Below are 26,800 nucleotides of genomic sequence, written 5' to 3' on the forward strand. Positions count from 1 at the left end.
GTCAAGATGACACATAAAATTATCACAAGTCCACCTCTTGTCAACTTGGCACCCATACACATCTCCTTAAACCATAAATCTCCAAATAAAGGCAATAATAAGGTCATAATTCCACGTAACATGATACAACTATCCTGCATACAGCCAAAAATTCACTAACCCCTTCCCCAGAAGAGGAGGTAAAGTTCTTGAGTGATGTTTACTGTTCTCCTTGATATCCTCTAACTTAAATGCTATGACATAAAATTAGCAATACTTAAATGCTATGATATAAAGTCAATGTGCCTAATGTTACATGATAAGGGAATAGAGAGGAAAGAAAATATATATACATACACACACCACACACAAATGTATTCATGGTAAAATAAGGAGGACATATTCATAACAAGTATAGTTCTCCCTTCTGTAACTAGTCACATGGTCATAGCTGGTATTTATAACTACCTTCTTCTACTACCCATCCTGTATTCCCTTTGCCTTCACCAAGCACCTTAGCTGGTCATGGTTCTTTACCTGGTGGGGTGACCCAAACCTTTATTCCTGAAGGGTCTGGGCCATTGGACTGGGTTAATGTCGTTTGGGCCAGAGTCCTGCCTGGACTGGGTTATTGTAGTTTTCCAATGACCTTCATCACAGTACATGGTAATATTAAGAGATGCCCTAAAGGATCTCCTGTATTCCAGACACATTCTTCCTTACCTCCATTGTGCAGTAGTAATCAATTTCCCCTTGGTAGTCAGAATCAATCACCAAAGCCGACATGTTAACTTCTTTCTTTGCCTTTGAATCCCTTCCTTGTCTTTGAATTCCCTTGTTTTTGCCTCCCTTCTTTGAATCCCTTACTCTGCATTAAACCAAGGCATGTCGCTTTGCCTGTTGATTCAGAGGCATGTGGAACCCCAAGTGCTGAGGTGGTAGTCTTAACGCCAGTTCAAAGGAATCATTATTGTGTTTCCTGTTGAAAGCATTCTTCCCTCTGGTACTAAGACCTCTAGGTCAGCAGAGCATAGTGCTGCTTGAACAGGAAGGAAAACTTTTGCTGGTGGGTCACTAGGGCTAATAGTGAGTGGTGCCACTCCCATTTCCTTGATTCTTGGACCCCTGAATCCTGGGTATTGGAGAAATAGCGCCATATATTGGACACTGATTCAGAGCAAATACAGCCTTCTGGAGGACATTGCCCCAGCCCTGCAAGGTATTTCCACCTAGCTGGCACTGTAACTGAGTCTTCAAAAGTCCATTCCACAATTCTATTAAGCCAGCTGTTTCAGAATGGTGGGGATCATGTTAAGACAGTGAATCCAATGAGCATGGGTCCATTGCTGCACTTTCTTTGCTGTGAAGTGAGTTCCTTGATCAGAAGCAATGCTGAGTGGAATATCTTTATGGTGGCTAAGGCAATCTGTAAGTCCATGGATGGTACTTTTCAAAACATTGCACGCAGCAAAGACAAATCCACATCCAGAGTAAGTGTCTATTTAATAAGAACAAAACAGTGGCCTTTCCATGATGAAAGTGATCCAATATAATTAACCTGCCACTAGGTGGCTGGCTGTTCAGCCTGGGAATGGTGCCATATCAGGGGATCAGTGTTGGTCTCTCTGCTGCTGGGAGATTGAGCACTCAGTGGTGGCAGTAGCCAGGTCAGCCTTGGTGAGTGGGAGTCCATGTTGCTGAGCCCTTGCTTAACCTCCATCCTTGCCACCATGGCCACTTTGTCCATGAGCCCATTGGATGATGACTGGAGTGGCTGGCAAAATAGGCTTACTAGTATCCACAAAACAGGTCATCCTACCACTTGATTACTAAAGTCCTCCTTTGCTGAGGTTACTCTTTGATGAGCATTCACATGGAACACAAATATTTTCATGTCATTTGCCCATTCAGAGACGTCCATCCACATACCTTTTCCCCAAATTTCTTTGTCACCAATATCCTAATCATGTACCTTCCAAGTCCCTGACCATCCAGTCAAATCATTGGCTGCACTTCATGAATTGATATATGATCACATGCCAGGCCATTTCTCTTTCCAAGCAAAGTGAACAACCCGGTGCACTGCTCGATGTTCTGCCAATGTGGAGGATTTCCCTTCACCACTCTCTGTTAGGGATGCCCCAGAAAGGGGCTGTAGTGCTACAGCTGTCAACTTTCGGGTTCTGGGGGATCAGAATTGGCCATCTCAAAATATATCTCTTTGATTATTTTCAAGAACAAAAGACTCTGAAAGAAACTTTGACACCCACCCTCCCTCACTAACTACCTAAAATAAATTTTTGGTAGATAGAAGCCCTGTCCCCAGGACAGGTCATCACCATAGATAATTCTGGGTATTGGTAGAATGGGAGGGTCCTTACTAAGCCCATTCTTATCAAATTTATGTTTACCAAACGTTTGCTTTTCCATTTCCATGTGAATTGCCTTCCTCCCCTTTGAAGTCCCAAACCACTACCCCCAACACCCTCCTTTGTCTTTAGCTGAAGATACCATTTAAGGTGAGAGCCTCCGTCATTTTGGTGAGTTGCTCAGTTTTCCTGAGTCTCTCCCATGTATACATATTATAAAGCTTTGTTTGATTTTCTCCTGTTGTTCTGTCTCATGTCAATTTAGTTTGCACCCCAGCCAGAAGGACCCAGAAGGTAGAGGATTTGTCTTCCTCCCCTACAAGTTGATACCTGCATATTATGCAGAACCATCTGTAAACCAGGCCTAAGTCTCTTCCTCTATCAGCTCATCTTAGGGAGCTCCCCATGAAACCATAAGTGCAGGCTCAGTGATAGAAGGCAGTGTAGCAGGAGTGGGGGCCATGGGCATTTTGACCACTTTTTTTCATGTAACTTACTCTATCGCGTATATACCACTTCCATTTGATGATGCAGTGTTGCTGTGCGTGCCCAACTTTGTAGCTTAGAGTGTCAAATAATAGCCATTTCATGATGGACAGCTCAGGTCCCACGGTAATTTGGTGGCCCATGGTAAAGTATTCATTCTCTACTAAGGTCCAGTAGCAGGCCAAAAGCTGTTTCTCAAAAGGGGAGAGATTATCTGTGAAAGATGGCAAGGCCTTGCTCCAAAATCCTAAAGGCCTGCAGTCCAATTCACCTCCAGAGGCATGCCAAAAGCTCCAAACAGCATCCTTGTCTGCCACTGACACTTCAAGCACCATTGGATCTTCTGGATCATACGGCCCAAGTGGTAGAGCAGCTTGCACAGCAGCCTGGACCTGTTGCAGAGCCTTCTCTTGCTCCGGACCCCACTCAAAACTAGCAGGTTTTCAGGTCATTTGGTAAATGGGCTGGAGTAGCACACCCAAATTTGGAGGAATATGTTGCCTCCAATATCCAAAGAGGCCCAATAGGCAGTGTGCCTCTTTTTGGGTTGTAGGAGAGGCCGGATGCAACAACTTATCCTTCACCTTAGAAAAGATGTCTCTACATGCCCCACACCAATGGATCCCCAGAAATTTCACTGAGGTAGAAGGCCTGTCAGATTTATTTCCTACCTTCTGACATACAAGTATCTTACCAATAAGTCTAGGGTAGTTGCTACTTCTTGCTCACTATGTCCAATCAGCTTAATGTCATCAACGTAACGGACTAGTGTGATATCTTGTGGAAGGGAAATGCCAGCTGGAAGCAAACTGCTTTTGACAGACGTTATGGACAGGGATGGAGAAAAATGCATTTACCAGATCAATAACTGCATACCAGGTACCAGAAAATGTGTTAATTTGCTCAAGTAATGAAACCACATCTGGTAGAGCAGCTGCAATTGGAGTCACCACCACATAGTTAAACTTCTGATAATCCACTGTCATTCTCCAAAATCTGTCTGTCTTCTGCACAGGCCATTTGGGAGACTTGAATGGAGATGTGGTGGGAATCACCACCCCTGCATCCTTCAAGTCCTTGATGGTGGCACTAATCTCTGCAATCCTTCCAGGAATGTGGTATTGCTTTTGGTTTACTATTTCGCGAAATAGGAACGGTACTAATGATATCTATTTGGCCTTTCCCACCATAATAGCTCTTATTCCGTAGGTCAGGGAAACAATGTGGGGATTCTGCCAGCTACTCAGTATATCTATTTCAATTATGCACCCTGGAACAGGAGAAATAACCACAGATGGGATCACGGACCCGCTGGACCCTCTATGAGATGGATCTGAGCTAAAACTCCGTTGATCATCCGACCTCCATAAGCTCCTACTCTGACTGGTGGACCACAGTGATGTTTTGGGCCTCCTGGAATTAATGTCAGTTTAGAGCCTATGTCCAAAAGTCCCTGAAATTTCTGATTGTTTACTTTCCCCCAATATGCAGTTACCTTGGTTAAAGGCCATAGGTCTCTTTGGGTAAGGCTGAAAAAAAGATTAGTAGTATAAAGTTTATTAGTGTACCAGGGTTTTATCTCAAGGGAACCCAGCTTCTTCTTCATTCATGGGGTTCTGCGTCTGTTAATCAGCTCAAGTCTGGGAATTGATTGAGGGGTCATGACCCTCTGATTTTATGATTCAGGTTAGACTTGTTCACTTGACCTAGAACTTTTCTGCTTATACAGATCAAGTAAGAATTTAGTAGACTTCCTATCCATTTCTTTTCTAGGAACTCCACAATCAATTAGCCAATGCCATAGGTGTGAGTGAGTCAGACTATTCTGATTGTTGCTTTGACTCTATTGTCCATCATGGTAACCATGCCCACCTTGCCTTTGGCAGTTGGTGCCACCACTTGGCCCCTAAGACCCTGGGATCCAATTACTCCCATTGCATTTAGGTTTCTCAATTCAGTGATTGCAGTTTCCACTGTGAGGTCTGGCCTACAGAGAAGGGCGATCACAGAGTTTTTAAGGGATGCTGGGGCTCTCCTCACAAATTTATTCCTTACAGTATTGGTAAAAGCTATGTCTTCTGGACCCTCCCAATGTGAGTGAGTAGGTCTTAAATGACAAATCCACTCCAACATTCCAATCTCCCTAAGCCTTTGAATTTAAACTGAGGCATGTCCAGCATTTCCAATTCATTCACAGTGGGTATTCTTTTGATCCATGTTTCAGTTAACAAACCAAAGAAACTTTTAGAACCCTTTCTAATTCTCTGAGCTACAACATTAAATGCAGAATCTTCTCCTAGTGAGCCCATGTCAATAAATTCAGCCTGATCCAACTTTATGTTCCTTCCCCCACTATGCCACACCCTCAGTATCCATTCCCACACATGTTCCCTAGATTTCTGTCTGTACAATTAGAAAACTCAAGAAGTTCTTTTAGATCGTAATGCACCTTCTCATTGGTACCTCACCTTTAGGGGCCTACTGGCACTGGAGTCTTGTTATTGGTCTAGAAGCAAAGAAGCATAGTGGGAGTGTGTCCTGAGAAGAATCAGCATTGTCTTGGATGAGAACTACTTCAAGGGAGGCCATTATAGTTTTCTTAGACAATGTAGAGTTAATCCCTTCAGACGGAGGTGGAAAGGCCAATACCACTGTGGTGAAGAGGACATTACCACTGGAGGTAGGAATGCCACAGCCACCAGGGGTGTGGAGGACAATTCTGCTGGGAGTGGGGATACTTCTTCCGCTGGTAAAGAAGACTCACCAGAATTTAGTGGCTCAACGTCCCCAATTTCATTAGAGTCTCCACACACGTCCCCATCCCAGCATATGATCCCATCCTTTCCCAATAAATGCCCTCACTTTAACAGTAGACACCCTGCGAGGCTGGGAGTTCAACTTGTGTTGTAATTCAGCAAGTCGCAGGATGAGGTTCTGCATTTGATTTTCAGCAATTTCAGCCCCGTAGCTACAGGAGATAAGGGTCCTTCAGGGCACACATAAAAGCTCTTAGGTCATTTATGCAGCTCTTGAGCTAAGAATTTGAATCCCTGAGCTCATCCTTTTCTTTTGCCACTTTGTCAGTGACATTAGGAGCAATCAACCAATGCCATTATATACGTTAATTTTCCAAAAATGTTCAAAAGTGTCATATAAAGCATCACCTAGTTCCTTGCTTCTTATAAGTGAACAATTAGGAGTATCCAATGCAGATAGTCTGCATATCTCTAGAAACAGCTCCCACTGTGGACCATCAGTGCTCTCTTTACTACTGGAAATAGTCATTAGCATCTTTAAATGTAGTTGGATTAATGAAACAATTCCACACTCTTGGTACCAAAATTCGTATTAGTCAGTGTTCGCCAGAGAAACAGAACCAGTAAGAGATAAATAGAGATAGTGAGAAATAGTTATTATGAGAAATTGGCTCATGCAATTATGGAGGCTTAGAAGTCCTATGATCTGCCATCTGCAAGCTGAAGATCCAAGAAAGTCCAAGTCCAAATGCCTGAGAACCAGGGGAGCCTACAGTGTAAATCCCAGGCCAAGGGCCAGAGAAGATGAGATGGGATGGGATGGGATGGGATGGGATGGGATGAGATGAGATGAGATGAGATGAGATGAGATGAGATGAGATGAGATGAGATGAGATGAGATGAGATGAGATATCCCAGCTCAAGCACTGAGACAGGAAAAAGGGATGAACTCCTCCTTCCTCCATGTTTTGTTCTATTCAGGCGTTCAATGGATTGGATGATGCCCATTCACACTGAGAAGGGCAACCCACTTCATTGAGCCCACTGATTCAAATGCTAATGTAATCCAGATACACCCTCACAGACATATCCAGAAAATAATATTTAACCTGGGACCCTGTGGCCAGTCAAGCTGACACATAAAATTAACCATCACAAATTTATATACCATTCTTAGCTTTATACTTTCAATCCTATATAGAAACCAACCTCCAATCCAAGATATTTCATATCCTTCTGAAATCCATTCAAACATAAGATTATTGACCAATTAGGAAAGAGTTATCACATTAATCATTAATTTCTAATAGCCTACTAAAAATTCTTACTTGGGTCCAAAAAAAAAGGATATTGACGTTCCTATAAAAATCAATCAATTTGAGTAAATTTTTCACCCCAAGGAAGTCTCAAGTATTTAGTAAAGGGAAAGGGAAATAATGGTACTGAGCTCCTGGTACACCCTAGGCTCTTTAAGTGGATTTGCTTGTTTAATTTTTGCCAAATAACTTAGCTAATGAGGAAATGGATATTTAGAGAGGTTTCCTAATTTGCTAGTGTCACACAGTTAGTGGCTAAGTTGGACTTCAATCCCAGCTCTAATCCAAAGCCTGTGTTCTTTACATAATAGAAATCTTCTACCCAATGAAATACACTTTCCACTTGGGCAATGTTACTGTCCATACATATATGAACATCTCGTGCACTTGAGTACAAATATTGCATGCTGCTTTTTTTTCTTTTTACTTGACTTTATAGCATAAACATTTCTCCCTGTATGTCTATAGCCTTTAAAATACTAAATGTTAACATCTTTCTAATGTGTTTTCTTCCTAGTAAAATATAATTTCTTTAAGCATTTCCCTAATACTGGGCATCTAAATTGTTTCCAAGTTCTTTTTATCATAGATAAGGCATAACTAAGATATTCATTCCCTTAGATTTTTATTTCTATTGAGCTATTTCTTTAAGATACAGTTTTGGTTGTGAAATTCACGCGAGTAAAGGATATGAACATCTGTACATCTCTTAGGACACACTTCCCCTTTTTGCTCAAACAGATGCACTAATGTAAAATGAAATATCGCTACTTTTAAAAGGAGACATTGCAAACACTCACGTTCTACAATAGGGATAAGAATATCAAGCTTCAAGATTTATCACTCAAAGTGTTGTTGTGAATTGCCCTTGAAAAAGATAGTGACAGACCTCCTCCCCTCCCCTGAATTATATTACATCCCATAGGGCTGAAATGGTCATTAATTTTTAATATTATCTTTTCTCAGTGAGGAGTATATGTAATGAATTTTCCTTAGGTATTCTTGCAGGATTGAAGTCCTAGAAATTCTGGGAAGATTTCAGGGCATCTATAGTGAGCTCAGAAAATGTCAACCAGTTTCTGAGTTCCTGGAGGAGAGAGTATGTACCAGAAACAAGGGTGATTATTAAATTACCTACAATATCAATTCTTTCCACAATAATTTCTGTACAATGTTTTGCAGTTTAGATAGTATTTTCACATATGTTTGATCTTGAAGGAGAGAGTAGATTACACTGAGCTGGGGTTTGTGAGATACAGAGAACTGTGTGCCAGGAATAAAGATGGTGCCTCTGTTCTTACTGAAGTTCAATTTCATTGGATTAAAAAGACATCATCACATTAAAAGTTAACTATATCTCAAAGAGGGTAATATTAAATATCTAAAAAGTAAAATATATACTAAATATTAGAATATAAAAGAAGGAAAGTTTAATTATTCTGGACTTGAGAGATCAAGGTAGTTAATATTGCTGAGGTATAGAAACTCCTTTTCAGAAAAGTCACGTATGATGAGTGACCCAGGAAGTCAAGCCTTAGTTACATTCTGGCCAGTCTCCTGCCCCTCCATCATCACCTCAGTGCACCTGATCCAGGCCTTTGGGAGCATCCTGAGGAGTTCCCTTTAGGAAGGTCAGCCAAGTTCTGGAATCCCAGTTCCTTGACCATCTCTGGAAGTAGAGCCTTTTAGCAACTCGAGACCAGAGGGTTGTGCCCAATAATCTGCTACCACTCTGTAGCAAAAGATTTCTCCTGCATCAAAATCTTTAAAAACTCATCTTATCTGGGCATAGAAAATAGCAAGTTAAAAGAATGGATGGTGAAAGGAGCTGTCGATCCAGACAGACAACTAAGTGTGTCTATTCATTCAACAAATACGTATTGAGCACTTACAAGTTATGTGGCAGCGGGTGCTTATATGCATTTTTGAGATGTGAAGAAAAAAGTAGTATTTGATTCTGAATACAGGACAGAAGAGATTCATATAATTTATCCACAGTAAGAGCAAAGAAAATCACTTATTCCAACCCCCTTATCATAAATATCAACTAAGGCCACCAAAAGTCACTTCTCCTGGTCAATAGGCGGTTAATGTCAAAGCCAGATTTTAGAATTCAGATCATCTTATTCTTTGTCAATCCATTTTACCCAAGGGTTCCATGAAGACACTTTCATCACCTTTGCCTTATTGAAATTTTCCATCCTCTTCTCTCAAAGAATCTGTGAAAAATATCTCTCAATACACAAGTAGTTTTTGTTATCTTTCTTGTTATTGTATTTCAGGATTGTAAGTTCTTCACCATCTAATATTTATTCTTCAATGAAATGAAATTGCGTAACTGGGTAAACATCTACAACGCTTCAGAAACTATTACAATGGTTCAAATAATGGTAAAACTATTAAAGCTGTGTTGTTCAATAAGATAGCCACTGGCCGCATGTGGTTAATTGATTTAAATTTAAATTACATATATTAATTAGTTCCTCAGTTGCACTAACTACATTTCACGTGTTCAATAGCCACGTGTAGCCAGTGGCTACCATACTGAACGGCAGAGATACAGAACATTTCCATCATTGCAAAAAGTTCTATTGCAAAGTACTACATGAAAGCAGTGAACCCACTTTGCACTTGACAATGAACTAACTTGCAAAATGCACTTTTTTCAACACATTCTGCCTTGAGTAATAAGATAGTTACATAGGATATGCAGGAAAACAAATTTTACTGAGAAGCAGTAAAAGAGATACAATCATCTTGTCTTCTCCTGCTTCCCTACTTGCAAAACTAAATGCTTAAACGGCATTCTTTGAATGCCTCAGATGTTCAAAACCTTTCTCGTCACATAACCAGAATTTGAAAGTTTTTCCATTAGTCTTATGAAATGGTTTATGTAGAAATAGCATTACCATTCATTATAGTATGCATTCTCTTGCATATATATTAAATATAAAACACGCAAAATATGTGTAAAAGAAAAATAATAAATATAGGTATTTAGGAAAGAAAGTTATTTCCAAGTGAGTATTCAAATGAAGCACCATAAAAGAAAATACTTTTGACCTCACATATTAAATTGGGCACATCCTTTTTCCAAAATTAGAGAATTTTGGAGGAAATCATGGAGGCATAAAAATATTTTTATATGATAACATTTATAGTAGTGAAAAATTTAGAAAACCTAAATGGCCATCAATACAATATTAACAAAATAAAATAATCCACTTCCATACAAAGTGACATTATATAGACATAAAAGAGGATGACCAAAAGAACTGAAAATTGAAAATATAGTCTTCTCTCAAGCAGGAAGAGTGTAATTACATATAAGGGAAATAAAAAGTGTGCACATACAAAAAAATAAAAAACAACTGAGGAAAGATAGACATTGAAGGATTAATCTTGGTTACTCTGGTCAATAGTATTTTTGGTGTTGGCTATTCTCTCTGTCTCTGTCTCTGTATCTCTCTCTCATTCTCTCTCCTTACCTGTCTTTGCTGATTGTTTTTTCAATATTGAATATGTATAATCACTATAGCAGGAAATGTACAATATACTTTTTAAATAAAAAACATTTTCCCAAAAACATTTTCCCTACCTGGATATCATTATAGTACAGAGTTCAAATAACAAACGCATGAATGTAGAAGCAAATGAATAAAGACAGAAGTACATATAGTTAACTTTCCCAACACACTTAAAGTATAATGATCTTATTCTCATAGTTTGGGGACCCCTCTAGTAAATGAAATAGAGTTTGCTTTTGAGCCTATTATAACAAGTAAATCTATAAGGAATAAGCTTTCACTTAGCTACTAGCCTTAATTAATAGTATAAAAGGGCCAATGAAAACAACAAGGGGAGTTTAGAAATAAAAAATGGAGCTGAGGATATATAGATTTACACTGTAGCCATGTGTCCTGATAGTTACAGGACTATTCCCAAAGTTTGAGTTTTAACTGAATTTTTTTAAAAACCTTGAAAGGTGAAACTTAAAGAAGTCACTAATGCTAAACGAAGCAGTCAACATTTCTGTTAATCTGGTTACCAGCTTTTTGTATCTCCATTTTTTTCAAATATTATCTGTGCAAATTTCAGGCAATAAGTGAATTTTCTAAAGGACACCTTTGAAAAGAAACTGAAAAATTGTAAATTTTTCTCTCCTTTGATTTTGAACCTTAATGAGCTCAGGTGCATATAATTACCACAAACTGGGGAGGGAAGAAAGAAGACTAGATGAAGAGGACGGTAAAGGGAGGAAAAGTTCTAAGCCATTTCAGTGGAGTAAAGATCAATTTCATTTTAGTATAATTTTTAATGGTTGTTCAAACTCCTATAATGCACCCATACAAAAGGTTTCAGTTAATGTGTGTGTATTTTGAGCAGGTCCCCTCTTCGACCCTCCAGTTTAATTTCCGTCCGTCAAATGAGATGAATGGAGCGTGAAGCGGGTCATATCTCAACACTGACACATGGGTTGCAGATAGAACTCACAGCCTGGGGAAGCAGCCAGTTTAGAGATTAAATCAAAGCAGCTCTGAATAGATGGGAGGTCAGCCAGGGCCAGCTTTGACATTTGATAGGACCTTGTGATCAATCAGGCCTGTCTCCACTCTTTCAGGCTTCCTCATGACAGTGGCCCTAAAAAACAGATGGGATATGTTGCAAAGTGCAAGAGAAGTACTAGATTGTGAAAGGAGATAGGTGTCAATATTATCAAAGGGACTGCTGTTATTTGAAGCAGCCAGCAAATCAGAAGGCCCTGCTTTGCTGCAATTGCTATGTGAAAATTTGCCTTTCATGATGTGAAACTCGATCCTTGAGAATGGTGAGAAAATTTTTAAACTGCTTTTTAAAATTTGTTACCTCCTATGCACTAAACTGTAAACTTTGTATATTCCTGTTATCATAAGATCAAATTTTAGCCAATCTTCACTCTGTGAATAAGCTGTGTTTCCAGCAAAGCCAGGCTTAGTTTTCTATCTGTTTGTTTGTTTCTCTGTTTGTCCTTGGGGAAGATACATACAGATACACACACATAAAACCAAGACACGATAACCTTTGGAAGAAAGGAATCAAAGGGTGTTAATGCAGGGCACTCACTGTGCAGGGACCTGAGCACAGTTTCAGGAAATCTCAGTCACGTCGCCAAGATGGTCATGAAAAATGAATGGCCCCAGAGCACCGCTGTGACAGACTGTTTTAGTGAGTGGTAATGGGCCATCTCTAGGATGAAAGGCCATGTATTTATAACTGTGCAGGCTACCGGGTATCACATCATTCATTATGCCTGCCTGATTTAAGGGAGATGCCTTTTACCATGGTGACATGGGAGCAAATTATTTCCAGGAATATCCCAGCTCCCTTCTCCCCTCCATCTACCTCTCCATCTTGCCCACTCTCATCCCAGCCATATAAACATGCTGTCATACTCACACAGCACAGTCTCTGAATTTTTCCTGCCAGAGGGCATTTCATACTCAGAGCTAACCTCTCAAAAACATCACACCCCATTTTATATTGGGATGGGAAAGCTGAAACGTGGGAGCCTGGCCTAAGGAGGGCTTAGATAAGGAGGAATAGCACAGCTTCACTCTGCTACCTTTCCTCTAGGAAACGTTTGATGGGAGCCTGTGAGCCCGAGTCACTTGACTTTATAGTTAACTAGTAGGCTAAATTGCAAAGTGAGTTTCCAAAGTCAGATTTTTGCCTGACATGGATTCCATCTTCACAGAGAAGGTAGCATTTGAGTCACATTTTGTTCCTTGGTTGCAGTGGTCTGTCATCAGTTAAATGTGCAAAGTTATTCAACCTCTCTGGACTATTTCTGATGAGAAATTAACCAATTGCATAAAATTTTCTCTAAGTTACTTTCCAACTTTAATACTTTATGTTGTCTTGAAATTCTAATAAAATGAAAACATCATACAACAAAAAATTCCAATCAGCACATAAGATATTCTGGTAAAAATAATCTCAAGGAACTCGTTGATGTAGCTAACTCAATAGCAATGTGCAAAATCCCATGTTGAAGAAAAAGAGTATTTCAATCTATCAGAAGAGTTATCATAGGGTAAGTTGTTTGTAATATATGATTTAGTTCCCTTAAACTGTTAAATAAAAAAATATAAACTTTATATTTCACACTAGTCTATTGAAGAAAAGATATATATAACATACTTGAATTTTAACCAAGTTAATTCAGCTGCCGCTTTAATATAGTTACAATACACTAGTGGTTAAAATAAGGTTTCTACAACAGTGTTCTGGTCTGTGTCACACACTTTTCTGAAGAGACGGTACAGTTATTCTGATGAAACTTTCCACAGAAGATCGTAACACAACTGAGAGACCTGTGGGTTATGAAATGCGTGTGTGTGTGTATGTGTGTATTTAATCAATGCAAATTCCACCCTGATTCTGGCCCCCCAGAGCTCAGATGTTTGTGAGAATTTAGAGATTATTTACAAAGAGCATTTTTTCTGAATAATTTTATCTTTGAAATGTGACACAAATCTTCCAAAATGGCAATTCTCTCTAGCAAGCTAATCCTTCAAGAGGTTTTTATGTCTCAGAGAAAGCCATGTGTAATCAAAGACTCTACAAAATACATGTTGGTTTGAGTCACTCTCTATAATTCCATTTAACTATTGCCAACTCCGGTAGCAGCCACAATTTCCCTGTATCTTGCATACATCAGATAAAGAATTCAGAAAGAATCGGCAGTTGGCAGTTGAGTAACCGAAAGAGGAAGGAAAAAAGCTTTGCTGGTGTTTCCCAATTAATTTTCTTTTCAAGCGAAAGTTTGAAAAGAAAAAATAAGAAAACTGGAAATGACCTAAAAACTCTGGTGTGATAAGATAAACTTTGGCCTGGCCATCACCCTGTGGCTGAATGCGTACATAGTCTGAGTATGAGAAAGTTGACCAAAAAAAATGGACTGTATTTTCCAAAACTTATTTTTAAAAATTATGTTGAAACTTAAAAGTGAGAGACATAAGGAATTCAATTTTGAAGAAATTAAGTCTGTGGGAAAATTACTAAGAGGAAAAAACAAACAAAAATAAATATTTAGTTAAGAACCTTAACCAAAATTCCATTTTTAAAAATTGTACTAATGCCAAACTCTTAAAAAGATCTGCTTTCTCAAATAGAACAAAGACGCTTGTTAATATCAAGGAGTCCATTGCACTTTATATTTCAATTGTTTTTTAAAAACAATGAACAAATGAGTCAATGGCATTTATCAGAATGCCCTAGATGCATAGGCTTCTAGTAAGTGCTCTGGCACGTAACAGTTTACCATCCATGCAAGCTCCCTCTTCCCTCAATGAGAAACACAGAGGTGATAGTCTTGGTTACAGGCATAGGCAGGGAGATTTTGTTCTATTCAACCAAATGTCTCTGTAAACTTTGAGACTGATCCCTCAGGATCATGTACTGCTGATCTAGAACTAGATAGTCCAAATATCTCCCACATTCTGAACAACATTTAAGATCAGCCAAAGTTTTCTTAGGGGCAGAGACTATAACCTCGTGACAGAGTTTATTTCAGCTTTGGCATTCACCCTTCTCTTCAAAAACATCATGGGCTCAGTTTTGGCAAAGGGGCCTGTTTGTTTGGATTCAAAACCCCTCTTGGGCTTCATGCATCCATGAAGACATGGAAACAGCTTGCTCCGGTTGTTTCATGAGTGTTGGGCCATGAAGAGAATCCACTCATTACAGTTTATTAGTTTGTTTATGCAAAAAGGCACAGATCTTCTTTGCCTAGAGTGATTAAGAGCTCAGGCCATGCAGACAGGCAGGCCTGGGCTCAAATTTCAGATCCACCTCTCACCAACGTGTGACATTGGACAAGTCTCTTTAAAGTAGGAATAATAATGATACCTACTTCAAAGGGTTGATATGAGAATTCTCTAAAATGATTACATAAAAAGCAATTTTCACAGTTCCTGGTACAGATAAAGCATACCATAAAGGCTATCTATTGTTATATATTAATCCAAGCCATCTTATCTTTGAGCATTCTAACCTGGGAGAATTTCAAGGACACAGGGGACATCATGCCCTAATGCCCTTTTTAGCTATCATTTTATAATAATTAATTAATCAAAAGATCAAGTAAGACAGTGGAGATGAGACCAGACTTGAGGTTGGCAGTCTTCAAATGGTGATGAAAGGATTCATTGACAATGTCATCCAGTATAGAGTATCCTCTAGAATATAAATGTATTTTTTATCCATTTCTGCATAACAAATTGTCCCAACACTTAGAGGTTGAAAATTACAAATCATTTGTCATCCAACAGTTTTTGTAAGTCAGGAATCCAGGAGCAGCTATCTGGCTAATTCTAGATCAGATTCTCTTATGAGCTACCATCAAGGTTTTGGCTGGGGCTGCAGTCAAAATGATTGACTGGGCAGACTCTGCTTCCCAGCTTATTCACACGGCCTCAGAGGGTCCACGTTCAAGTTCACTCCCATGGAACTCACCATAGGGCTGCCTCATGACATGGCAGCTGGCTTCCCCCAGAGTTAGCCATTCAAAAGAGAGTGACAGAGCCCCCCAGAAGGAAACCACAGTCTTTCATAATCTCATCTTGGAATGGACAGCCTATCACTTCTGCTGTATTCTGCTTGTTAGAATGAGCAATAACCTCAGACCACACTCTACAGGAAGAGATTACACAAAACTGTGAATCCCAAGAGGCAGGGATCACTGAGGGGGGCCACCTTAGGGACTATCTATAGTTCATCTTCTGGCCCCCAATGATTCACATCCCTCTCAAATGCAAAATATACTTATCGCCCCCAAGGACCTCAAAATTCTCATCCCACTACAATGTTAGCTCAAAGCTCAGAATCTCATCATCTAAATCAAGTTCAAGTATGGATGACGTTCTTCAAGTGTAATCCCTTAAGCACAACTCCTCAAGTACAGTTCCTTGTCATTTGTAAACCCATGAAACAAAAGAGACAAATTATCTGCCCCCTCCAACGTACAGTGGTGGGACAGGCATAGAACACTCAGTATAGATATTCATGTTCAAGGTAGGGGGTGGGAGACACAGAGGGATTGCTGGTCCACCACAATTCTGAAATTCAGCTAGGCAAATGTTGGAAGGTCCTTGCTTAGGCCTCATATCTGAAGTAATTCTTCATGTTTCCCTACTCTGCCCTCTGGGCTCCTGGCTCCACTCTCTGAGTTATCTTTCCATTTTCACAAAAGGTAGCAAGTGTTAAAATTCTGGGGATTCAAAGGCCAGTCTCTGTTCATTCTATGCTGCCTCCGTCCCCATCAGTCCAAGCTGGTGATGTTTCTGTATATATCTCTTTTGAGAACTCTGTGAGTCCCCTATGAAACTTCTTGGGGTCAAATCCAATAAACAAAAGCCACACTCACAAACCTCTTCTTGATAAACCCCTCTCTACCTTGGGCTTCTGCTGACATGACTGAGGGACAATGCCCTAAAACTGCCTGGAAGTAATATTATTTCACTGAGAGACTCTGAGGCAGGCATACTCGATCTCCTTAGGGAGCCTTTAGTCTGACTAAAAATGAAGATTCTCTGAGAGACCACCATAGATCTTTTTGAGGTCTTAACAAAAGATCCTACAGACACACCCTGGACTTTATCTTCCTTCACATAGTGTTTTCCCAGCATTGCCCTGGATTTGATCTTTATGCAGAGACTTTCTTTTTTTTTTTTTTATCATCCTGGACCATCTGAAGAGTCTGAGAACTTTCAAAACATCATATTCTGATTTAGTTTTGTTTAACAGTCCCTGAGTTTCACTCTCATCTCACATTTTACTTCAAGCAGCAAGAAGAAACCAAGTGGTATCTAAACACTTTGCTTGGAAATCTCCTTAGCTGGATTCTCCAGTTCATTAGGCACATTTTCTACTTTCCATATTACTGCAGGCAAGAGTGTTGCTAAATTTCTCCCCTTTGCTCCAGTTTCCAATAAGACTTTTCTCTCATTCCTTTAAGCCCTCACTGCCAGCCACTGCATAATTAGAAATTCTATGAATGTTACATTCAAGGCACTTGAAGCTTTCACCAATACTCTCCTCAAAATTCTTACAGCATTTCCAACTTTTACACCCTGATTGGTTCCAAAATCACTCCCACAATTTAGGTTTTGTTATGGCAGCACCGCATCTCCCGGTACTCAAATCTGTATCAGTCAGGGGTTAGAGTTCATTCAGCATTCAGACACTAGAATGGATAGATAGATGATAGATAGATAGATAGATAGATAGCTGGATAGATAGATAGATAGGTGATAGATAGATAGATAGATAGATAGATAGATAGATAGATAGACAGATAGATAGATAAATTTTTTTAAAAAATAGGATTTGACCTTATACAATTCTGGGAGATGGTTAATTAGCCTCCATAAGGCTGTTGTCTTCAGTCTGACACTGAAGCTTGAAGTCCAAGGCAAGCAGTTGGAAAGTGAAGACTTGACGTAAAGTGGATTAGATCAAAGACAAGCTGGAATTCACAAGCATGACTTGAGCCCATGAAACTATAAAATGTGTGTGTTCTTATTGCCTCTGACCTTGGTGGTGTGAGTGTCCTGAAGAAGCTGGGGCCCTTGGTCATGAAGCTAAAACATGCACCTGTCCCAGGCATCATAGAGCTAAAGGAAGACCCATAAGAAGGTAGAGCAGCTGCCGGCCTGGCTGCTGCTTCACACCAGTGAGGAGATCCAGCAGCTAAGCAACACAGGTCCTAGCTACAAAATAGCTGCTGCCTCACTTCCTCCCTCCAAATCACCCACAAGAATCTATCTTGTGGCCCATGCTCATCAAAAACCTACAGGAAAGAGAATTTTAAGGAATTTAGTTCAGCCTAGCCAACTTGATACATTAAAAGGCCACAATAAGCTCCTTTAAGAATGTACGTATGCACTTTTAAAGAAAATTCAACACATTCGTCTAGTCAATAAATGGCAGGTACTATTCTGGGTACTGGGAATACAAAAAAATGAACAAAGCAGACAAAAATTCCTATTTTCTTGGAGTTGATTCTCTATTTTAGGGGGGTTGACAACAACCAAAACCTCTAGTAAATTATATGGTATCTGAGAAGGTGAAAAGTGTTATGAAAAAAATCAGGATAAGCGAATTGGGAATGTAGACTTGGGGAGGAAGCTATAGGTCTCATTAAGAAAGTAACATTTGTGCAAAGACTTAAGGGAGATGAAGGAGTGTGCCATGCAAATATCTGAAGGGAATATCCTTAGTGCCTAGACAATGGTAGATAGTCAACAAATGAAGGGATAAAAGAGTATACAACTGAATAAATGAATGAATGAGTGAATAAAACTGAGACATATGTAACAGGAAGATATATGCCAATGCATGAGTTTTTAAAAATGGGAACATTGTCTCCCCACAAGCTTTTCACTCAGGTATATTTCCAACAGATGAGTCACATTGAGGAAATATTTCTGCTTGTTGCAGTTCAGATTTTTTGGTTGCAAACATCCCGGTCAACTTAAAAATCAAATCCATTGCCACGTTGTGAGGTAGCTAACGGAATCAAAGAAAATGATTAGGCTGGCCTAGGGAAGAATAAATCAGGATAACTCACAGGGTCTAGGTAGGAGGATTGATGGACCAGGGAAGACTCTTGTTAGGGTACCACTAGCAAAATGACTGAGTGACCATGTTCCATCTTTGTGTCATTCCACTCAAGACTCAAATTCATGGGAGAGTATCTCGCTGTTGAAGCTTGGGTCACATGTCCATTCACTAGAGGGAAGAAAGGCAGGATAGCTGGACTGACAGTGACCCCAAGGTCACATGGGACAAGGGTGGTTAGTTCTTCAAGGGAAATCATATGTTATTACCAAATGAAGCAGGAAAGAATACTGAGTGCGTAACAACAATAGATGCTCACCACCTCTATCAAAACTCTTTGTAACTGGCTGATGGTCTGCCATATGTAAATAATGGGTAGAGAGACTCCACAGAGTGTATGGATCCCAAAGGTATCAGTGTGATTTAAAGAATTAAAAACAAAGCCAAGTATGAGATTATTCTATGTCTGTCCCCAGCACTAGGGCCATCTTCTATATCCAGGTGGCTCATGCTTTACCCAGTTGCCAACGTTGCATAGAAACAAGTAGTGAAAGTTAAGGAAGGGAAGAAATATCTTGAACTAAACAGGGTGATTAGAAATACCTATCTCCTGTAGACATGGCTTTGAATGATAAATTGTCATTCTGAGACCACCCAAAAAGCCAGGAGCATTGCAAATAGGATAAACATTCAAACTTTGGGGCTGCCATGACCATAGATAAGATTACTTGTTTCTTCTCAGTCTATTTATGTCAATTTCTTCCTGTTCTATTGCTAACATTCCTCTGCCTATACATTTTAAAAATATTCATTCAGAACATGTATCTTTCCTTTCTTCTTTAAAATGTCTTTGGTATGTGATATTTTCACACAAAGGAGCTATATTTGGGATTCAAAAATTGCTTTTCTTCCTGCTGGCAAGAAGAATTCATTCACTACCTACTAGTGCAAAACTCTTCTTTTGCTTAAGAAAAGAGAAAAAGGAGCCTTCTCCAAATGATACAGAAAAAGAAAAGATATTAAATTTTAAAGAGGGAAAATGACTCCTCCTTTTTGAACATTTTCCAGAACAATACACTGCTGCCTGTCTATTGTTTCAGAGGCTAACAGTTATATAAATGCCTCTTTAACAGCATCTCTTCCACAGCATCATGGTCTTTGCCACAAAAGGAGTAGGCAACGGAATAATGACTCACTTTTTAACTGCACCCTTATTCACATCCAGAGCTCATCAAAGAACAGATTATTGCATTCCTTTTTATTTTTTTCCTTGTTTCCTTATTATTTTTCATTTTTTCATCCTTATTAAGTTCTACTTCAATGTGTACATGGAAGTCCTGAGTCCATATTAGCAACGTAGGGAGAAAATTAGGCCGAGAATCAAAAGCTTGGAATTCCCTTTGATTTAGTAACTTACTGTGTACTCTGAGGCCAATATTTTCTCTAAAGACAAGAAAAAGTGGATACTTGGTAAAAAAAAGATTTTCCCAATACAATGCTCAAATGGATATAATAGGGATTAGACTAAAAAGGTCATTTTATTTAATCTCTTCTTTTAAATTTTTTGGTTACATGGTAATTTAGATTTTACCACTCTTTGTTAGAAAACTCTGTGAACTTAAGTATCTGTTGAAAAATAAACTTGACTAAACGTCTGTCACTGAATTTAGGCATAGAATGACATCTCATTTTCACCAGCATTTTTGCTGGATTTTTCATGAGAACTAAATTAGAAAATTCTGCAAGCCATCTTAGTTTTTAAAAATTAGGAAGGTACCATTTAGAGCACTTAAACTCTTGAGATACCGATTAGTGAACAACTAGTCTGGAAAATTAAAGATGCCTTCCAGAAAGTGTTATTAGAATAGGAGTTAAAAAAAAAAGCTTTATATGGAGAGAACTAGGCTTAACTAATGAGCAGTTGAAAGGATAAATTATTATTCTATGAGATTATATGTCTATAATAGGAAATAAAAAGCGTGCTACTATAAGTGGCATCAAAATACAAAAAAACAAAATCCTGCAGGGAATAGGTATCTTCCCCACGCACCCACCCACCCCCACCCCACTCCCACCCCCGGCATTGCCTGATGCATTCCTCTGACAAGATGAGGTGATCTGGAATTACACCAAAACATTGGGAAGGGCTTGAGAAGACCTAGTCCCAAGGGGACCTTGCCTTGCCCTAAGTCCCTCCAGGATCTGTTTTCTCTTACGGTAGATAAAGAATTTAGAGCAACGTGGTCTTTCAAAGGCTACAGGTTTATAACTTTGGTGGGTCACACCTCCATGCAGACACTTTCATATCACCCTGGTATTTCCACTTAAAATTCCACTTTTCCTTCTTTCCCCCACTGGTTACTTACTACCTATTGCAAACTCTTTTTCTCATCCCCATTTCTCCTGGGAGGGACACCAGAAAAGACACTTCCTCCTGGCCTCTTATTTTAAACACTTGATGACCAGGCTATTTTAGGCCAAGGGCCATCCTCATTCTACTCCATATCCCTAGCACCATCACCTAGCCAAATGCCTAGCACATAGTGAAAACTAAGTAAGCATTTGAGGAATGAATGATGTATAAATAAAGAAAGAAGTGGATGAATGTTAAATGAATGAATGATAAATGTCTGGAATAAAAGATTCATTCACATCACTGAAAAAGTGGAAGATAGGTTTTTGATGATGACTGCATTTTTCTATGAAAACATAGTACTATAGAGAGTCACCATATTACAAAAATAACATAGTGCTCTACTTCATGAACATCATAGATAACATAGGTTTTTGTGGGCCTGTTTGCTCCTATAGTGAGACCTTGACACCTTGTAAATTTTGAATTATGCTCTTAGCTCCAAAAACCTGACTAATGCGTGGCTTTTAGGTTTGTAAGTTGGAGAATATCAGAAAAATAAAGGAGTTAACTCTCAAGACTACCAGTTCAACACAATTTGTAATGTTTTGTGAAGGCTTTAAATGCTGACAATCACGGGCTGACCCTTACCTAGGCATTGAGTGTGTTGTCTAGAGAAGTGCTGCCATATGTCAACGGGAGGAAGAGTGTTCTGTGACTCTGAAGACAGAATCAATGTCCAAGGTGGCAGTCACCAGGATCAAAAGATTTCGGTACAACTTGAAGAAGGCCAAGGATTCCAGTAGTGGGATGGATCTCCTCCTGAAGTGGCCAGCTGGCAATTTTGCCATAACTGATAAAAAAAATAACTGTTGACTGTTTTATTTCTTTCTTTTGTCAGTTTGTTTTCATTTCTCCATTGACAAATTTCTCGCAGTTACTCCCATTTTTATATGATATAAATCTTAGCTAGACCTCATAATGGTCTATACAGTGACAAGTAGACATGGTGGTGGTAGTCTTAAAACAGTTAGCATTTCTTCCCGTCAGCCACGTTTTATTGATAGCTTTCTCGAGCTGACAGATGATGAAGATTTGCCCCAAGAGTTGCTTTCTTATTTTGAAACACATTACGTTGGAGGAGAAAAAGAGGGCCAAGGGCCTCTTCTTTGAGGGCACAGAGTTGAATCCACATTTCCCATAGAACAAAGACAAGTGCTTAGTTAGGTATAATCCACACACAAAAAATAAAATCAGTTCTTAGCACAGTATTGCCTGAATCTACATACACACATTTTAAATGTATTCAAATATTTTGTATTTTGCTATGAAGCCTTTTTAATTTTGTTATTCATTTTTCATGTTTCATTATGTCTTTTTAAATTAATGTCCCTTTTTTTTTTTTCATGCTTTTATCTTTCAGGGTAAAATTGCCTTAGGGCCAATTAGTTATGCAGTAAAAATGTTTGTGGCGAAAATGGTTGTGACAAAGATGTCTGCTCAAAGATGTCTCCTCAAAGGTGGTGAAAGCACCAGACACTGCCCGCGACACTCCCTTTCCCCTGTGTTCCCCCTCCCTTGGCGTTCTGTGTGTGTGCTACTTCCCTCCTGCTGCTCAGCCACGATTCTCCTATTCCAGGATCCGCCCCTGCAGACACTGTAGGAAGTGTAGATTCTACAGTCAACAGATTCTGCTGACTTCTTTCCTCTCCATGAGACAAACTTCTTAGAATTCTGGGGAATAAAGTTTCTCTTTTTGTCACTCATGTTTATTGCTTTCTTTATATGGTGTTATTTTTATAACTCCCTGTGAAGAAGGCAACATTAATGTTAATGTCCCCATTTTGCAGATAAGGAAACTGAGGCCCTGAGAAGTTCTGTCACTGGCCTAAGGTCACAAAGGTGAAGTGACAGGACCATCACCTGAACCGGGAAACTTTGGCTCCAAGCTTGGTGCCCTCTCCACCACAAGCAGGACAACTGGGTACTAAGGATTTAAATGGGAAATTCCTTCTTAAGGCTAGAAGTTTCTTTCTACTTTATGTATATATGATTCAATTTTTTAAATGTTATCTGTCGATAAAACTAATATGGGGATCCATAAATTTTCCTAATACCAATCTCTTTATAGGGTACATTGGAGCAGTTATAAACTCAGGGTGCAATTATTTGAGTTAGTTAAGATGCTTTAAGATTAAACAAAGAAGCTAATTTTATCTCACTATTATTGTGTCATTTTAACTCAGACAGGTTAATTTAAGAAAAGAAAGTAATTTCAAAGGCAGTAAGCCACAATGGTATAGAAAAATCATTGCCAGCTAGCTATAAAGCTCTGAAAATTAATGAAATCATCACCCCTTAAAAATTTCTCTCGAGTGGCATTGCCAGGAACTTATTCTTTCTAAATTTAGCTGTTGGCAAATAGTCACTCTTAAATCCAACAAAATTTAGTAATACTTCCCATACATATTGGGGTGTGTCTTTTTACTCAGTAAAATTGTAATCTAAACAGCTGTTAACTTTGTGGCATAAATGAATTAAGATGAGTCATACTGGGGAACTAGAAAAGAAACTCCAAGGAATGAGCCTCCGATTGTTTGCGGTACATGGTTTAGCCTGGGTTGGAGGAAAGTCAGCATCTTATTTCAGCCCTATAGTCACATACCACAAGTCTTTCAGTATCCGGGTAGGAAGATGATAAAACACAAAACCCAGACAGAAGGAGGCTGCATAGATCATCAGTCCCCAGTAGGATCTTGCGGAAGGCCAACTTTTGGTGAATAAAATAGTTATGACCGCCATAAGTTTGGGGACATAAAATGTGTTAGATTTGCATAAAATTTACATAAACCTACCTAAATGATTCCAGCTGCCACAGAAAAATATATGGGCATCTTCTTACATTATCTTCAACCTCATATACCCTAAAAAGGAGAGAAGGGCTTAGGAGAACTTTGCTTGCAAGGTTCTCTGAAGAATGCTATTACAAAGTTTGATTGTAAAAGCTGGATTAAATAGAATAACTGGGTCAAAGAGAATCTGTTTGGTTAATTTTAATTCAAGTAAATCCATTTTTTAAAATCCTTATTATTGAAAATGAGTCTAAAATATGTTCTCCTCCCCCCCTTTAATTAGTTCAGTATATGGTATATAATATTATTAAGGGATACAGGGTGATTTAGGGGAAAGCTCAGGTGGGCTCTGATCCTAGGTCTGACATCTACTGGCCTTGGGATACGAGGTGAATACTTGAAATTCTTTCATTTTCTATTTTCTCAGCTGTAGAAAACAAGATGAGGGAATTCTCCCACCTGACTCTACAAAAGATCACCTGAAGGCTTTGATAAAAATCCCAAAACCGACTCTGAGAGATTCTGATTTGAAGGTGAGGAGAGGAGCCAGAAATCTATATTTATGATCAGCACCATAGATGATTCCAGAACAGTTGGTTAGAGTTAGGGGGTCTTAAAATGAGCACTGGATCAGGACTCAAGGGTTAGAATCCTGATGTCTTTTACTCTCTGGATCCATCACATTTGCCATTCACTGTAAGGTCTCCGTATATTTATAAAATGAAGACCAATTCATTTCAAAAGTCTCTCTTAAGTTGAAAACTCTATAAAGACCTTCATATGAATCTAAACTATGTGACGGAGATACATTTGGAAAGTTAGTGAGGAAAGCACGTTTCTTTGTGAAGTGTCACCTCTTAGAAGACATTTCACAGAGACAACTCTGTTTAATTGACATGGACCTTGTGGATGGAGACTTCAACACACACTAAACCTGATTGAAATCTAGTTCTAGCCCTTCTCGACTGAGAACTTCCCCAAACATCTCATATTGCTATTTTATTTTATTTTATTTTATTTTATTTTTTTAAAGATTTTATTTATTTTTCCCCAAAGCCCCAGTAGATAGTTGTATGTCATAGTTGCACATCCTTTTAGTTGCTGTATGTGGGACGCGGCCTCAGTATGGCCAGAGAAGCGGTGCGTCGGTGCGCGCCCAGGCTCCAAACCTGGGCCACCAGCAGCAGAGCGCACGCACTTGACTGCTAAGCCACAAGGCCGGCCCCTTATTGCTATTTTAAAATATAAATTTAGGGCAAAAAGAAAAAAAAAAGGAAGGAAGGAAGGGTGTTTAAATGTTTTAGCTCAAAAAGATAATTACTACATAACATCTCTAGTCAAGCACTCAGTCCAATGTTGTGCAAAATGTTTGTAATAAAGCACAAATCTGAACTCACTGTCTCTGCTTTGGGCTTGCAGAAAGAACTGTCTGCAATATATATGAAACCTGTGTAAATCTGTTTGCAGTGGTCAATATTCTAGAGGCAGTAGAAAAATAGGTTTTCTGATAAGGCGTCAGTTTTGCAATGAACACAATGAAATATGTCACTTTCAAGTTGAGTCCATTTTTGAAATTCCAGGCAAAGCCATCACAGCCCTTGTCATGGAGGCTGGATAATTGGGAGTCGTTGCACAACCTACATTCTCTAAAAGATGATTGACATCCCTGCAGTTTGTGCTGTATGAAACTGGCCACATTGTCAAAACCTGGGCAAACACAATCTCCTCAAAAGATTATTTGAAATTCAGTTGAATACAAAGATATGGAGGGTTTTTTTCATATATTTTTAATACATAATTTTTAGACTATGATAAGAATAAAATAGTTTATCTAGACTTACACAGTCCAATATGGTAGCCACTAGCCACACGTGGCTATTGAACCCTCGAAATGTGATTAATCCAAATTGAGGTATGCTGTAAATATAAAATATGCACCAGACTTCTGAAGACTCAGTTTAAAAAAAAAAATGCAGGGGCAGGACCAGTGGCATAGTGGTTAAGTTCACGCACTCCGCTTCAGCAGCCCGGGGTTCGCAGGTTTGGATCCCAGGCAGGGACCTATGCGCCACTCATCAAGCCATACTATGGTGGTGTCCCACATATAAAGCAGAGGAAGATGGGCACGGATGTTAGCCCAGGGCCAATCTTCCTCAGCAAAAAGAGGAGTATTAGAAATGGATGTTAGCTCAGGGCTAATCTTCTTCACACACAAAAAAAAAATGTAAAAAAATCTCATTAAAATTTTTTGTATTTATTACATATTGAAGCAATGTTTTGGATATATCAAGTTAAATAAAATGTAATAAAATTAATCTCACCGTTTATTTTTACTTGTTTAATGTGACTACAAGAAAATTTAAATTACATATATGACTCACATTATATTTCTATTGGGGAGCGTTGTTTTCAACAGAAGATGAAAGGGTGTGCCTTCTCAAAACAATTTCATTGGTGCTATTTGAAGCTCATTACAGCATATACTCATACCTACACTCATTAAGACAATTATTTTATTACAGTAATTTAATAATATCTTAATATTGGTCTCCTTCTTCAATGAATATAGCTTGATCTAAAAGGATTTTGTGATACAAAATAATTAAAACATAGAACTCACAAAATCACCAAGAAGGCAGCCAATATCTAAGTAGAAGTAATAGGGGTGGGAGGAAGAAACTAGCTGGACTCAAAGAGAACCATAAAGCCCGAGAGCAAAGTTGAACTTGCAGGCAAACTGGCCAGGCAGGAGGACTTTCTGTTGTGAAACAAAAGCCGACAACACACCTGGAGGAGTCACGTCAGCTAAACAGAAGTAAGAAGGCTCTGACCAAACTTGCAGGAGATATAAAAAAAAAAAAAAAAAGAAAAACAACCTCATTTATTTAATATACTTGACACAAAGGAAGGGTGAAAGAAAACTGTTGCTTCTTTATTAGATAAGGAGAGAAAACTGTCTCCTGCCTGAGGCTCTTGAGGTATTGACTTGGGCTCCTTGGCAAGCACTTAACCTTTTCAGGCCTGATTCCATTGAGGTGCTGCCGCAGTCACTCCCCTGTAAAGAGAAGAATCCAGTCAGACCTTTTTC

The sequence above is a fragment of the Ceratotherium simum genome, chromosome 15 (assembly GCF_057802395.1).
Source record: "Ceratotherium simum simum isolate JZ-2026a chromosome 15, ASM5780239v1, whole genome shotgun sequence".
Classification (NCBI taxonomy): Eukaryota; Metazoa; Chordata; class Mammalia; order Perissodactyla; family Rhinocerotidae; genus Ceratotherium; species Ceratotherium simum.